This window comes from Herpailurus yagouaroundi, unplaced genomic scaffold (assembly GCF_014898765.1).
Source record: "Herpailurus yagouaroundi ecotype Mexico unplaced genomic scaffold, PumYag 194, whole genome shotgun sequence".
Taxonomy (NCBI): Eukaryota; Metazoa; Chordata; class Mammalia; order Carnivora; family Felidae; genus Herpailurus; species Herpailurus yagouaroundi.
The window spans coordinates 2,054,862-2,069,588 of record NW_024412425.1 but is presented as its reverse complement, the minus strand read 5'-3'; the positions used below and the strand labels follow the sequence as shown (position 1 = coordinate 2,069,588).

Here is a 14,727-nt window from a genome sequence, read left to right as displayed (position 1 = left end):
TGGCAGTTGGGACACATGACAGTTGAAAAAGCAGCTCCCTCGCAAGGTTGCTGAGCCATCAGGCCCCCGCTGCCCCTTGCCTCTTCTCTTTCGTGCGACTGCAGTCACCTCAGATGGCTGTGGTTCCCTCCATCAGGCGCCAGGCAGGGGATAAAACGTGCCGAGTATTCGATGCTGGCATCTTCTCTGTCTGCAGTGGAGTGTAGACACTGTGGAATGGCCTTGAGCAGCTAACTGTGATAATGGTAACAGTCTTTAACCAACACTGAGTGAGTGCCAGCAACACGCTAAGCAGTTTGCGTGCACGATGGCATCGAACCCTTACTCTATGAGACGAACTGCTGGTTGGGACACGTTGGGCCTCAGGTAGCGAGATGCCTGGTGATTCTTGCATGAGTGATGGAGACAGTGAATTCTCTCGCTGCAAAGGATGGAGGAGACAAGCTCCGTGGCTGTTGTAGAGGCTCAGTGACACCTTCGAGAACTGGCTGCTTTCTCTCTATTTCATAGCCCCTGTGTACATCCATTTCATCCCGGTGTTGGTCGTTGTGTGGTCATAGGATAACTGCCCTTGTCTGATGATCGCATCCTTACACACAGCGTCCCAAGCAGGGAATAGTGGCAGGGGAAGAGGCTTTTTCTTCCTGTGTCTTTCTTTTCCAAAGGGAACATGCTCTCATAAACACTCCTACCCCCGGTAGACTTCTCTTTATCTCTGAATGGCCAGCCATAAAGGAGCCAGTGATTGCCTCTGGTTACAAGGGAGGCTGGGAAAGTGGATGTCTCCGTAGTGGGGGGCAGCAAGGGACAAGGGTCGGGAGTGACCATAAGCTACACAGCTAAGTGTCTGCTACAGATGAATACTATTACTAGCTCCCCTCCATAGATGAACAAAATCAAGGATCAGAGAGATGATCCTATAGATCATCCTATAGATGAAAAGATGGCTTGCCTGGGTCTTTATAGAGTTTGTAATGGCAGAGCAGGGATTTGAACCCACATCTTTCCTCCTGCAGAGCCTGTGGTCTTAACCCCCATCTAGTACTGTCTTCGTGGCAGGGGACACCCAGATGGCCATAATGCAAGGTGATGAGTGGTGAGTGGTGAGCACCAAGTGCCGTGGGAACACAGAGGACAGAGATTCTGCGCTGCAAGGTCAGGGGGAGTGAGCTGGAGAGGAGAGAAAAGAGTGTGTAGAAAATCATGCTCAGGGATTGCTCTGGCCTTTGAAAGATAAGTAGGACTCCTGCCAAGTGCAAGGGAAATGGCATGAGGAGGGTGGGCTCCAGAAGGAACCGAAGTGGGCATTGGGACAGTGCATGCTGGGTAGATTAATCAAGGCTCTTTGCATTGTCAGATGAATTTGTCTTGTGTCACTGGGAAGTCGAGAGGAGAGGAGCTTCAGACCTAGCCCAAGTAGGGGGCTCAGACATGTCATTGGGGCTCTGCTCCTATCCCTTGCTCCACTTGACTTTACTGTGCAAACAGGCTGGGTCAAGGTGCAAATCCTCCTGATCTATGAAGCCGGTGGAAAGGGGATTTCTTGTCTTCAGCATCTTTATACAAGCCCCAGGGAAGACTCTAGTTGGGTGTGTGCGTCCATTTGGGCTGCTATAACAAAAATTCCATAGATTGGGGAGCTTATAAACACAGAGATTTCTCTCTCACCATCCTGGAACCTTGGGGCATCTAGGATCAAGGTGTCGACAGATTTGTTGTCTGGTCAGGGCCAGCTTCCTGCTTCATAGATGACCATCTCTTTGCTGTGTCCTCACTCATGGCAGAAGGGGCAAGGGAGCTCTCTGGGACCTCCTTTAGAAACGGAATTGGCCAGATCACTTCCCAAAAGTCCCACCATCACACTGGAGATGAGGTTCCAGCATACAGGTTTGGTGGGGGACACAGATATTCAGTCTGTAGCCGTCGGTCATGTGCCCATCCCCGAAGGTGGTGTCTGAGAGTGGGATGAAGGATGAACACAGCCACAGCCTTGCCAGGACGGTGGAGCGGCATGGCAGCATGGTGGAGGGGCACCTCCTGACTGAGGAGGCAGAGCTGCTGGGCATGCCACATACGTCCACTAGTATCTGTGCTAGGTGCCTTCAAGCTTCCGTACTTTAGTTTCCTAATCTGAAAAATGAGACTAATGTTATCATTCCTACCTTGTGCACAGGGTCTGAGGCAGATTCCACTTAATAAGCATCTGCCAGTATGGATAGGGAGTACTCCATGGAACCCAGAGCAATGGCTTTCCTAAGTGGAAAGCCTAAATTGCTACTTCGCCAGGATCTCGTATTACACACTGAAACTTAGATGGCTTGGATTTGAATATTAGCTCTCGCATATCAGAGCTGTGTAAGCCTGAGTAAACAACCGTACTTCTCTGTGCCTCCATTTTCATATCAGAACCGGGGAGAAAAATGCTTAGGACACTGCCAGGCACATGGTAGAGGTCAGTAAATATTTTTTTGATGAGTGCACGAATGGAAAAGCTGAGTTGGAAGATACCTACAGGTTGTTAGACCTTTTTGGATTTGTATTACCAGGGGGCCCTCCAGAAAGCCATTACTCCATCGGTAGTAGATGAGATGACCCATTTCCCTACACCTTTGTCAGTACTTCTCTTTTAGGGTCTTGTTTCTCAGAAAAAAATTCATTGTTCTCTTAATCTGTAATGAAACCAGCCTGATGTTATGGACACATAATAAAACGTCCAAAGTTTTCAGAGCTGCAAACTGAAACATGTAAGGTAAAATGACGTGATGTCTGGGATTTACTTTACTTCGGCAAGAAGGAACGGGAGGAATAATAGATAAGGAATAAATGGATCTCGTGTGGCAGAATCTTGGTAATTATTGAATCTGGATTAGACTACATGGGAGTTCATTGTACCTTTGCATGCTTTTTAGAATGTTAACAGAACAAACCCAGCCCCACTCAACCCCCAGCATACACACACACACACACACACACACACACACACACACACAACCTAAAATTGAATAGTGGTGAACAGCTCCTACTGCACACAGGCAGTTCGAGGGCCCATTGGATAAACGACAGTCTTAGCCCTCGATATCTTCCCCTCATCCTCTGCCTGGAGCCCCTTTGTGGAGAGAGCCTTTGGGCTCAGCAGCTGAAAGCGTAGTCGCTTTCAAGCCCAACATAGCAATTTCTCCTGTGAACCAGGCATTCAGTGACCTTTTTCTGAAATGAGGGTTTTCTCTTCCCTCCTTGGAGGGGAGACAAACTCCCTGGTGATTAACCCCCGGGAAAACCCCCTTCAGACGTGGGTGTGGTTTTGCCATTCGGTGGAGGGAGTCATGAGCTGCTCTCATTCAGGGATCTGTGTGCTGGTGGCAAAAACATAACTGGCTGATGCTCCACAGTGACCAGACACTGAGTCCAGCCCCGCTAGTCCTCTGAACACACAAGAGAAGGCCTTGCCTGTCCCTGCCACACAGGCTTTGCTCCCAGCCCCTTCTCCAGATTCACTCTTAAATAGGTGGTGGGCTGGGAGTTTTCCAGCGAGGCTTGTTCCCATCCCTCTGCGGCACTGGGAGTTAGGGAGGGGCCTTCACATCCCATCTGGTGCTGGGTGGAGTCTCAGTCAGTGGAGGGTCAACAGCCCAGGGGCTGACCCTGGACCCTTGAGAAGGGTCATCATTTAAGAATGTCTCTTAGGCAGCCCCGCAGGAGACCCACATGTGGATGTGGTCAGCTGTAGCTTCCGGCTCTCTCACTTGTGCTGAATTTCGGCAATTTCTCATTTCCTTTAGGAAACAGAATGAGTCTGGAGAGAAGTATGAATAATCATGATGACACGCTTGGCAGTAGGAACATTGGGAACCTTGCCCTGAAGCTCAGGGTTGGTGTCACTGTTGCCGAGGTCTTGAGCAGTGTGGACCAGGGAAAAGGGGACGCCTTGAGCCTCATGGCCTGGGTTCAAGTTCCAACACCACCATTTAACAGCCAGATGACCTTGGGAAAGTCACTTAACCTTTTTTGCCTCAGTTTCCTCATCTGTAAAATGATGATGATATCTGCCTCATAGGATTGTAAGGATTAAATTAGAGAATATCTGTAAAATGTTTTAAATGGCCCCTTCTGTAGTAGTTGCTCAGTTAATGCTGACTGTGGCAGTTACTGTTATGGTCAGGCACAGTTAGGATTGAGAACTGCTGGTCTGTAGTAGGGGTCAGGTGGAAGCAGAAATTGGAGGAGAGGAACAGGGAAGGCTCCTTCCTCCCCACGTCTGTAGTTTGAGGAAATAGGCTTAATTTTGCCATTTGAAAATATTATTTTTCACTTGATGTTTAAAAGTCTCACAGAAAAGCACAGGTAGGAGACTTTAAGGGGGGGAAAAATCTGTCTTTCCATATCTCTCCTATACACACACTGTTCACACTAGAAAAAAAAGACTGGAAGGAAATAAACCAACATCTTTACAGTGGTTATCCCTTGGTGGGAAGATGATGGGTAACTTTATATTCTTCTTTGCACTTTCTTTATTTTCCAAGTTTTTTTCATATGCATATATAAGCATATATTGCTTTCATAAGCAGAAAAAAATATGTTAAAGGTAAGGAATCATATGAGCTGTGGTTTCTGGGAAGGTTGGGTAGAATTCTCCCGGGATGTAGCAGGCTGTTTAATGTTTGTGTCCCAAGAAGCATGTGTTCCAGAGTTCCTTGATGAGGGATACACTCCAGCTCTATAACATTTCTACTCAAAAAGTTCTTAGTGTCAGAGCCGATTCATTATATGTCCCTCTACCTGTCCAGCCCTACTTTAGATAGATAGTCACACTCTCTCCTATCCTTCTCTTGAGATGAAAGAACTCCAGTTCTTTTGTGGCTTTGACCTTGAGAAGGAGCCTCATTTTCAAAGTGGGCGTAACAGTAGTAAGTCCCTCATGGGGTGTCGTGCATCTCAGTTCATTGCCATGTGCATACAGGTGCTTACATGGTAGCTAAAGTTATGAATAACCAAATCGAGAACAAACCAGTTGACTTCTTTAATCAGGAAGCATGGATTAAAGACCTGTTCTGGGCCAGGTACCAGTGAACAAGGCAGACACAGCCCACCTCTCCACAGAGAGAGGGAGAAACACACAGCCACCCTGATGAGTCCTGTGTCCTAAATGTTCAGGATAGGATTTTTTTGAGCCAAAGAATAGGGGCTTCCCAGAGGCTCCCCAGAGAAGTGAAGTTTAAGTAACATATTCCAGGTGCAAATGGAAAAAATGAATTTGGTGGACATCTCTAGATAAGCTTCGCTTCTGAATGTTTCCAGCTGCGGGCAGGGAGCTCCAGATGGGCGTTGCTATGGAAGCATCTTCCAGTTCTCGCTTCCTGACAGAGTTTATTTCCGAGTTTCCCGTGCCCATGCCAGTTCCCAGCTGTAAATACAGACATGGTGGGGGTCCCTTCTTCCTGCAGTCTCAGAGCTGTGCAGAGAGCGGATGTGGCTGGAAGCCAGCCTGGGAGCCTCCTCCCGACAGTTAGTTGTGGAACCTGCCGTGTGGTGGCTTCTCTTCCATCCAGCCTCTTTTCTCTTTTCTTTGTCCTCTCGTGGGACTGTGCCAGCATGCCCCAGCCTGTGTTTTGAAACTTTAGACCCCAGCTTGTATTTGATGGAGAAATGAGCTCATGAGGGCTTCCTCCGCCACCCAGCTACCGGAGAAGTTGAGTCCAATCTCTTTTCATTCCGATCCCCCACTGAGGCTAGATTTGCGACCCTCCTGACAGAAACTGGGCTGGCTGTTCTTTGGGGACTGTTTATGAAGAAAGAGCTTGCTGACCTGAACAAAGAAACAGCAAACAAGATGGGGGAGGGGTGTAGCTAATTGAGACCTTTCAGTTACCCTTCAGTGCTTTAGAATAATAATTGCTAATGTGTGGAGAATTTACAATGCATGAGGTATTCTTTAAATCATTTCTAATCCTCTTAACAACCCAATGAAATGTTTATCATTACTATCCCCATTTAACAGCTGGGGAAACTGTGGCAGGGGCAAGTCATTGGCCAAATTGCTGTTACTGCTCTTAGAGCACCTTAAGGCCTGTCATCTTTGCGGCTCAGGCAAAAAAAGGAGGATTTAACCAGAGCGTGCTGGATGGTCCAGAAAAATGAAAGCGAAGCCTCAGGAGGGACTGTGTACTAGCCAGTTACTTGGTTGCAAGTAACAGAAACACCATAAACCCAAGGGAAAGGATTGGCTCGGGCAACTGGAAAGTCCAGAGGTGGGGTCACTTTCTGGGCTAGTTGGGCCGGGAGCTCAGGGGCCATCACAGTGACCCACTTTCTTTCTGTCCTTCCATTCTTCCCTCTGATAATTGGGTCATCCTCAAACTTGGCTGCCCTGGAGGTTGCAGAGTAGCTGTCCCACTGGTCCAGGTTTAAGACTATTCCTGGCTGGAGAGAGAGGGGAGGTATCTGCCTCCAGTCACAGTGCAAGACATCAGAGCTCCTCTCTGATTGGACTACCACAGGTCCCGTGACCTTCCCTAAACCAATCACTGGGCAGGGTGGAATCACCAACGGACTGGTTGCTCCCACCCAGAAACTCCTAGAGGAAGAACAGAATGGGTGCTGGGAAGTGGCCAGCCTGTGGATTGGAACCAGAACACGAATGTCACTATCAGGATTCTTTCCCCATGGCTTCCCTCTGCCTGTGTCTGCTGTATTCATTCTCTTATATTAGTGTGTCTGTCTGTCTGTCTCTCTCTCTGTCTGCCTTTCCTTCTAATGGCTGGGAAACCTGGTTATCCACAGACCAAGTTATACACCTTGCAGTACAGGCTCCTGCAGAGAATAACCCTGTATTCTCTCAGCCCAAGCCCAAAACAACCCAACGAAGAGAAAATATCTCCCTTTCGACTCATTAATCAGGACCAGGAAGGGCTTCTCAAGACAGGCCCCGCTGAGGTCAGGCACTCTCCTTGGGCCAATCAGCTGTAGGCAGGGAGGGGTCATTGTTCACTCTGTCCTCTTGTGGGTACCTACTGTGTCCCCTTCCCAGGTCCTCTGGGCTGGGAGTTATTAAGCAAGACCCTGAGGACAGTGATTAAGCTGTACCTTTTTACTATACGAATACTAAAACTTCATTTCACTCCTGGGCCACTAGAGGATGAGGGGTGTCCCATGCAGTGTCCATGTTTCCAAAGCAGTACCCTGTAGAAAGGCCAGCCCAGCATGCCATGACCCCTGCCTGCCTCCTGCCCCTAGCCTCGTCCTGCGGGTCCCTCTGCATCTGCCAGCCAGCCACCTGGCCTGCTTTCAGTTCCTTCAATGCATGGCATTTGTTCCCTGCCCCTGGGATGCTTCCTCTTCTCCCGGTCTTCCCCCGCCCCTTCCAGTTCTGGCCTGCCCATGCAGACTCTTCTTTCAGATCTCTCCTTAAACCTGACTCCCAGGGGCCTGCCCAGGCTGTGCTCCACCCTTCGTCCCTGAGCTGCTCAGCTAATGTATTCGGGCCTGTCATCCTCTCAATGATAGCAGCTCTGTGAAGGCAGGGACTACACCTGTTTTGTTAAATAAAGGTGTAACACCTTCCACCAGATACATATCTTGCTGAGGAAATGAACAAAATTATAATAGTAACGTAATAAAAGCAGTAGTGATGGCTAGCAGTGGCTACTTCGTAAAAGGTATACTGCTAAGCACTTTTACGTACAAAGCTTTTTTTTTTAAGTTTGAGAGAGAGAGACAGGGTGAGTGTTTGCATGTAAGTGGGGGAGGGGCAGAGAGAGAGGGAGACAGAAAATCCCAAGCAGGCTCCACTGCCAGTGCAGAGCCCAATGCAGGGCCTGAACCCACGAAATCATGAGATCGTGACCTGAGCCAAAATCAAGAGTCGAATGTTCGAGCGACTGAACCACTCAGGTGCCCCTACATACAAAGCTTTTAAATGATTGCTCCCACTTAACAAATATAATAATGGCAGTAGTTACTTATCAAGTAGTGAGTGCCAGCCATTATTCTAAGTCCCTTACCTGTGTCATCTCCTTGAATCCTAATGGCAGCCCTCTGAGGCCACGTTGCCCTCATCCCGACTTCACGGCTGAGGTGCGTAGTAAACATAGTTTACATAAGTTGTTGGGCTTTAGTCCTTTTTCCTTCTTCTTCTTCTTCTTTTATTTTAAGTATATGTGCTGCACAGTCCTTTTTCCTTCCTGGCGTGGGGAGGAAAAGCAGGAAGAGGGGGAGAGAGGTAGGAGGGCTTTGAGTACTGGCGTGAGAATACTTGCCGGGAGGTGACGTGTTTGCCACACGGCCCCTGGCAGCATCTGTAGAAGTAGGAAGTGCCTGTTAGACGCAGAAAGGTTATTTGACGTAAAAAGGTATTTGTGCGTAAGGCTTGTCTAGTGTTGGGCAGAGAGAGGATGGGACCATCACTTTGGAGGGGACTTTGGCAGGATCTGTCATTGTGACCCCCACGCGTGCCTTTCCTCTGTCCCAGCAGTTCCATTTCTAGGACTTGTGCCTATAGGTATTTCCAAGTGTGGGAAGTGATCTGTGTCCAAGGCAGCTCATTACAGCACCGATTGTCAGCAAAGATGGGAGCTGTCCCTCCATGTCCATCCGTAGGGGACTGGGTGAATTCAGTTGTCTGTACAGTGGAATGCAGAGGCAACCAAGGGGGAACCACAGTCCTGAGAGAGAGTACCTTCCCTGTCTGTGGTACACCATCAAGTATGAAAAAGGAAAGAAAAAGGAATGTCTTCTAATAGTGATTCTTACATCAGAATCTGAGGGAAGAGCATAGGTTTTATGAAGGTGCCAGTCCTGGTCAGCCCTCGAGCACTTTTAAAAAAAAAATGTTTAATGTTTATTTATTTTTGACAGAGAGAGAGAGAGACAGAGCGTGAGCAGGGGAGGGACAGAGAGAGGGAGACACAGAATCTGAAGCAGGCTCCAAGCTCGAGCTCTCAGCATAGAGCTCAACGTGGGACTCGAACTCGTGAACTGTGAGATCATGACCTGAGTCTAAGTCGCACGCTTAACCGACTGAGCCACGCAGGAGCCTCTCAAGCACTCTTAACTCTCAGACTAGATCCTTCAGGTTTCCACAGCGGGTGCTGTGTTCCTGGCTCTGTGTGTGTATATATTTTATATACAGACAGATGTATCCAAAATTGTAATATACGTATGCATGTGCTTATTTCATTACTTGATTCAGGTCTCTGCTTGAATGGCTGGGATACTGCCTCAGGCCTTCCCGAGCACCCTAAAATGGCCTAAAGTGACCCTCCTGTCATTTGCATCTCCTGTTTTATTTTTCTTTACAGCACTTACCATCTGATGTCATGTTTGCTTTTTGCGCCATTCTTAACATGTAAGCTCCTTGTTTTATTGCTATGTCTCAGCATCTAGAGCAGGGCCTGGCTCCTAGTATTTTTTAAGTGTGTGCGGAATGAATGTGAGCAAGCCTGAATAGTGACTGTTTTCCCCATGTTACGGATGTGGACCTGAAGCCCCCCACCAGAGGCCTTGCCGTCTTTTCATGGAACAAACCGAATACCCACTGCTATTCTGACTGGAGAAGAGGCAAGAAATTTGCCCTGGACTGCCATTTATGCTTCTCCATTGACTCACATTTCCTTGAGAGAGGTGGATACAGGCCAGGGTCTCTTCCACTGGGGCCTCTGCTTGTGAAGCACAGAGAAGCGTGCGTGGATAGCTTGGATGATGATGTTCTGGGCAGTTACCTCATGGAGAATAGGTAGAGGGAGAAAGAAACTTCCATTTGGAAGGCCTCCCTCCTCAGGAGGACCCTTCCCTTCAGCCCTCTGCTTAATATCATCAGAGTCCAGTTTGCCCAAGGGACACCCTCAGACTTGAGAAGCTGAGAATGTCGCTTATTATTTCTTCAGTATTCCAGTTACTATGACAGCTTTGCTAACATCTTTTAGGCCTCCCTCTGTGCCAGGCACTTTGCCAGTCACTTGATACCTGTTAGCTCATTTAATCTTCCCAACAGTCCTGTCGAGGGTAGAAATTACTCCTCCTCTCCCCTCCCCTCTGTACTGATAAGGAAGCCTGGGACTCAGAAAGGTCTAGTGAGGAGTCATGGGTCACACAGGTGCGAAGAGGCAGTGCTGGGACTTGATTGTGGCTGTGGCTGACTACGGAGCTGGTGCTCTCCTGGCCACGTGGCCTTACTGCTTCTTCATCTGCTTTTGGGAATTCTCCCAGTGACCAGAAGGGAAGGGTCTGGTTTCCTATAATGGGGTATGGATTGTTAATTGTGTTGCAGAGCCCTGCTGGCCAGCACGAGGCCTTGATGGGTTGCAGGAAGTGGGTGGAGAGCTTTTGCTTATTTCAGACAGACATTTGCCACACAAATGACCAAACTTCTCTTTCTCGTTGGGATTGGTTTCCATCTTGGGCAGCGGAGAGAGTTGGATAAGCGGCCAGAGGAACTCTGTCATCACCCAATCAGATCTGACCCTCGTCTGCTGATAACCCTCCCATGGCTCCATCTTGCCCAGAGTAAGAGACAAAGTCCTCACCGTGCCCAATGAGGCCCCACACAATCTGCCCCATTACCTGTGGGTCCATCTCCTCCTTCTGTTCTCCTCACTTGCCCTGTTCCAGGCACATGGGCCTCCTTTGTGCTCCACAGACACCCAGGTATGTGCCTACCTCAGGGCCCTTTTACTGGCTCTTCCTGCTACCAGGAAAGCTCTTCTCTCATACCCGCATCCTCCCTAACATCCTATAAGTCTTTGTTCATATGTTACCTCCTCAGGGAGGTTCTCATCTCTCTTTTCTATTTTTCTCTGTACCACTTAACTAACCTATCTCTTACTTATTCTATTGTTCATCTTCCCCACTAGGATCATTAACTCCAGTGTTCTGTTCACCTGGATTCCTAGTGCCTAGAGCAGTGCCTGGCACCAAATGGGCACTCAGTAAACATTTCTTGAAAGCATGAATGAGCTCCCAAGTACAGAATGGTCCAATCTTGAATTATTGTGCTGGGGGAGGAAATGGGTGTGGGGGTGGTCCTGTTTCCGTTCATCAAGCCTCAATGAGCTCCTCTCGTGCCAGGCTGCAGCTCTGGGCTCCAAACGCCAAGCTAAATACATCCTAGTTCTCCAAGCTCCATTTAAGCCATGGAGGGAGGGTGTATCTGCTGGGTAGAACTCATGGTCTGGCTGCAGGGGAGGCTGTGAGAGCCAGTTCCTGGCCTTTGTAATATCTGATAATGGGAGGTAGGCCCGGCCTCCCACCAAGACCCATAGGTGGGAAATTCCCAAATCATAAGGAATACTATGGGCAGCCAAAATGTTTTTAATTCTTTAAACATTTTATTAAGCTCTGTGTGTGTGTAGATGTATAAGCAAGGGCACATGCTGAAAGTGTGTAGCTAGATGAACTTTCACAAACTGAACACACTCATGTAACCTGCTCTAAGAACAGTATTTCTAGCCCCCAGAAGTCCCTTTCCTATTCTATCCCAGTTACTCCTCTCGTCTAGGCAAAACCACTCTCTTGATGTCTCACACCTGACTTTGAACTTTATGTAAATGCTCCTTTGTGTCTGGCCTTTCTAGTCAACATTATGTCTGTGAGAAGTCCATATCATTGCATGTAGTTAGATTTCATGCCTTCTCACTGTATACAGTCACAGGGAGGCCTTACTGGCAGGAAGAAACCAGCCTTGAGAATAGCTAGAGCAAAATGTGCAAAGGCCCTGGGGTAGGAATAAGCTTGTAAGGGAAAGAAGGCCAGTGTGGTGGGAGCATTGAGCAATGGGTGAAATGGAAGGAGATGAAGTTCGAGGGATTTTTTAAGCAAGAAAGCAATCTGATGTGATTCCTGTTTGATTTGATCACTCTGGCTGTGTGTGGAGAATAGAATCTAAGAAGGCAAGAGGGGACTCCAGGCCACCAGCAGGGATCTGATGGAGTTTCCAGGGGAAAGATGAGGGTGGTAGCTTGGCTTAGAAAAGAGGAGGGGGCGCCTGGGTGGCTGAGTCGGTTAAGCATCCGACTCTTGGTTTCAGTTTAGGTCATGATCTCACATTTGGGGAGTTCGAGCCCTATATCAGGCTTCAAGCTGACCGTGCGGAGCCTGCTGGGGATTCTCTCTTCCTCTCTCCCTGCGCCCCCCACCCCGCCCCCGCTGCCTCTGTCTCTCTCAAAATGAATAAATAAACTTGAAAAAATGATAAAGAAAAGAGGAGAAAAGAAATGGATTTAGGATATATTTTTGGAAACAGTGGCAATAGAACCATTCAGTGAACTTGCCATGGAGGCCATGGAGGATGAGGGAAGGGAAGACATAAAGGATTCTGTTGCGTGTCCGCATCAAAATTTGTTGGCTCATCCCTGCTAACAGACATTCAGGTTGTCTCCCATTTTCCTCACTTACAGAGGCCGCTCCAGCCAACACCCACATGTACACATCCTTGCCGAGCGGGGTCTCAAAGGATCAAGGGCAAGGTCATCCAGACAGAGGGGACTGCTCGAGCAAAGGCTGGGGCTTCCCCTACACCAGTCCCAGCTCAGACCGGAGCGTAGGCTGCAGAACGGTAGCAGAGGACCTGAATCAAATGGACTTGCTGCCTGTGTTGAGATGTTCTCCCATGCTCTCCCTAACCACCCCCCCCTTCCCCAGAGCTGCTTTCTCATCTGTTCCCCTCCCCTCTGCAGGTTAGTCCAGAACTTCGGCCAGCAATGCAGTAGCAGGTGTTTATATTGGAGTTGCTGCCATACGAGGGGCCCTTGCTCTCTGTGAGAGGTCAGCTTTGTTTTCCTGTCTCGTGAGTCACAGTGGGGCTTAAAGCATTGGCTGGCGAGGCCTTTGGTTTGGGGCCAGCTGTAGAGGATGCCTGGCCTGCAGGAAATGAATGAGAAGGCCTCCTGTTTGTATGAGCTTGATTCTTTTGTGTCTTCTGTCCCCGTTCCCTCCTGTTTCTTGTGTCTGGCCTTGTTCTTGAGAGTGTTGGGTCCCTCGGGCAGCAGCCGCTGCAGGCCTCTCTTCCCTTTTCTGAGAGACTTTGGGCATTTGGGAGACTCTAGGCCACTCGGCTGGAGAGGGAGCTCAGCCAGCGTGAGTTTAAAACAGTGTGACCTGCAAGCATCGGAGGAGAGAGAGCCCCCTGCCCTTGTCTCTCTCTGCCATCCGTGCCCTCAGGTCCCTGAAGATCTGGCTGCCACCATGGCTTGGGCTTCTTTTTTGTGCTGTGGGGAAGGGCTGGCCAGACTGACGTGTCAAAATTAGCATCTCTGGGAGTCTGCTTCCTACCTGCCCAAGGGCTGTAGAATAGGAGGAATTATGGATCACAAGAAGGTAACATCTGACACGTTTCAACTCATACTAGGTCAAAACAAGAAGGGGGCAGGAGGGACAGCCTTGAAGGAGAAAAATATAGGGCATTAGTGAGCTCAGCTAAGGACTCTCCCAGGTTGCTAGAGGACGTGTGAATCATTGCAACCTCTTTAGAAGGCAGCCTGAAAAATAATTTTTTTTTTCGAATGAGCAGAATATACACGTGATAAAACATTCAGATGGCACCCAGAAAGTAAGTCTCCCCCTGCCCATCCACTGTAACCTAGTTCCCCTCCCGCGAGGACACCCATTTCAGGTGTGTTCTTCCAGAGACTCCATACAAAACCAAGCAGATGCTACATATACAGCTCTACATCCTGATCTTGGAACCCCTTCCATAATATAACTATATAATACCCATAAGTAGTCTTCAGTATAGCAGTCCTGCTCCTGAGAATCTACCCTATAGAAAAAAATGGCCCCAGTGCCAAAGGATGTTTATTACAGTATGGTTTTCAGGGGCAAACCAACCAACCCCCAGAAATAAAATAAATGCCCATTTTTCAGGGAATGATTGAGTAAAATATGGCACATCCATACTGTGGAATATTAGCTGCCAAAAAAAAAAAAAAAAAAAAAACCAAACAGTGGGTAAGACCCACTATTAGTTGATTTGGAGGCATTTTTGTGAGAATATTTAAGGGAAAGCAAGATTCAGAGAAGTAAATATGATATCCCATTTATGGAAATTACAATGACGAGTGTATGTATCTGTGTTGTATTTGAGTGATGGTATCACACTCCTTTTCTCTTCCACGTCACATGGCCTTCTTAGCCCAGCGTTCTGTCTGGAAGATGTTGCAGTATCCTTAATTGTGGTCCGGACAAACTTCATACATTGGTCAATGTTAGAGATCCCTTGGGAGGGTGTTCCAGCCACAGGTGGAGAGTCCATGGTGTTGGTGAACCTTCACTTGGACCTCAGACTAGGAGAGGCTAACATGGGTGCTGCGTGAAAAGTCCCTTCTACCTGACCATGACAGGCACTTTGACCTGCTTCCCTTTCTCTGTAGAATGAATAAAGCAGTGTTTGGTCAGCTGTTTGAAGGATTCATTGCTACCAGATCTGCTGCTTGTAAGAATGACACAGGGGAGGGGCATCTGGGTGGCTCAGTCAGTTAAGCATCCGACTTTGGCTCAGGTCATGATCTCACGGTTTGTGAGTTTGAGCCCCACATCAGGCTCTGTGCTGATAGCTTGGAGCCTGGAGCCTGCCTCAGATTCTGTGTCTCCCCCTTCTCTCTGCCCCTCCCCTACTCATGCTCTGTCTCAAAAATAAATAAATGTTGAAAGAAAGAAAGAGGAAGGAAGGGAGGGAGGGAGGGAGGAAGGAAGGAAGGAAGGAAGGAAGGAAGGAAGGAAGGAAGGAAGGAAGGAAGGAAG

At 48.4% G+C, this 14,727-nt stretch overlaps 1 protein-coding gene and 1 long non-coding RNA gene across 5 annotated transcripts in view; one reads left to right on the top strand and one right to left on the bottom strand.

Annotated features, from left to right (window-relative positions):
* The window catches only part of SIPA1L3 (signal induced proliferation associated 1 like 3), a 238,986-nt gene that overhangs the window by 67,607 nt on the left and 156,652 nt on the right, over positions 1-14,727 (top strand). The gene's annotated exons all lie outside the window — the stretch shown is intronic.
* On the bottom strand, positions 4,134-9,893 carry LOC121011520 (uncharacterized). The gene is made up of 3 exons (XR_005781638.1): positions 9,601-9,893; positions 7,998-8,177; positions 4,134-5,803 (listed from the first exon to the last, which is right to left on the bottom strand). It is a non-coding gene; the product is annotated as an uncharacterized LOC121011520 (long non-coding RNA).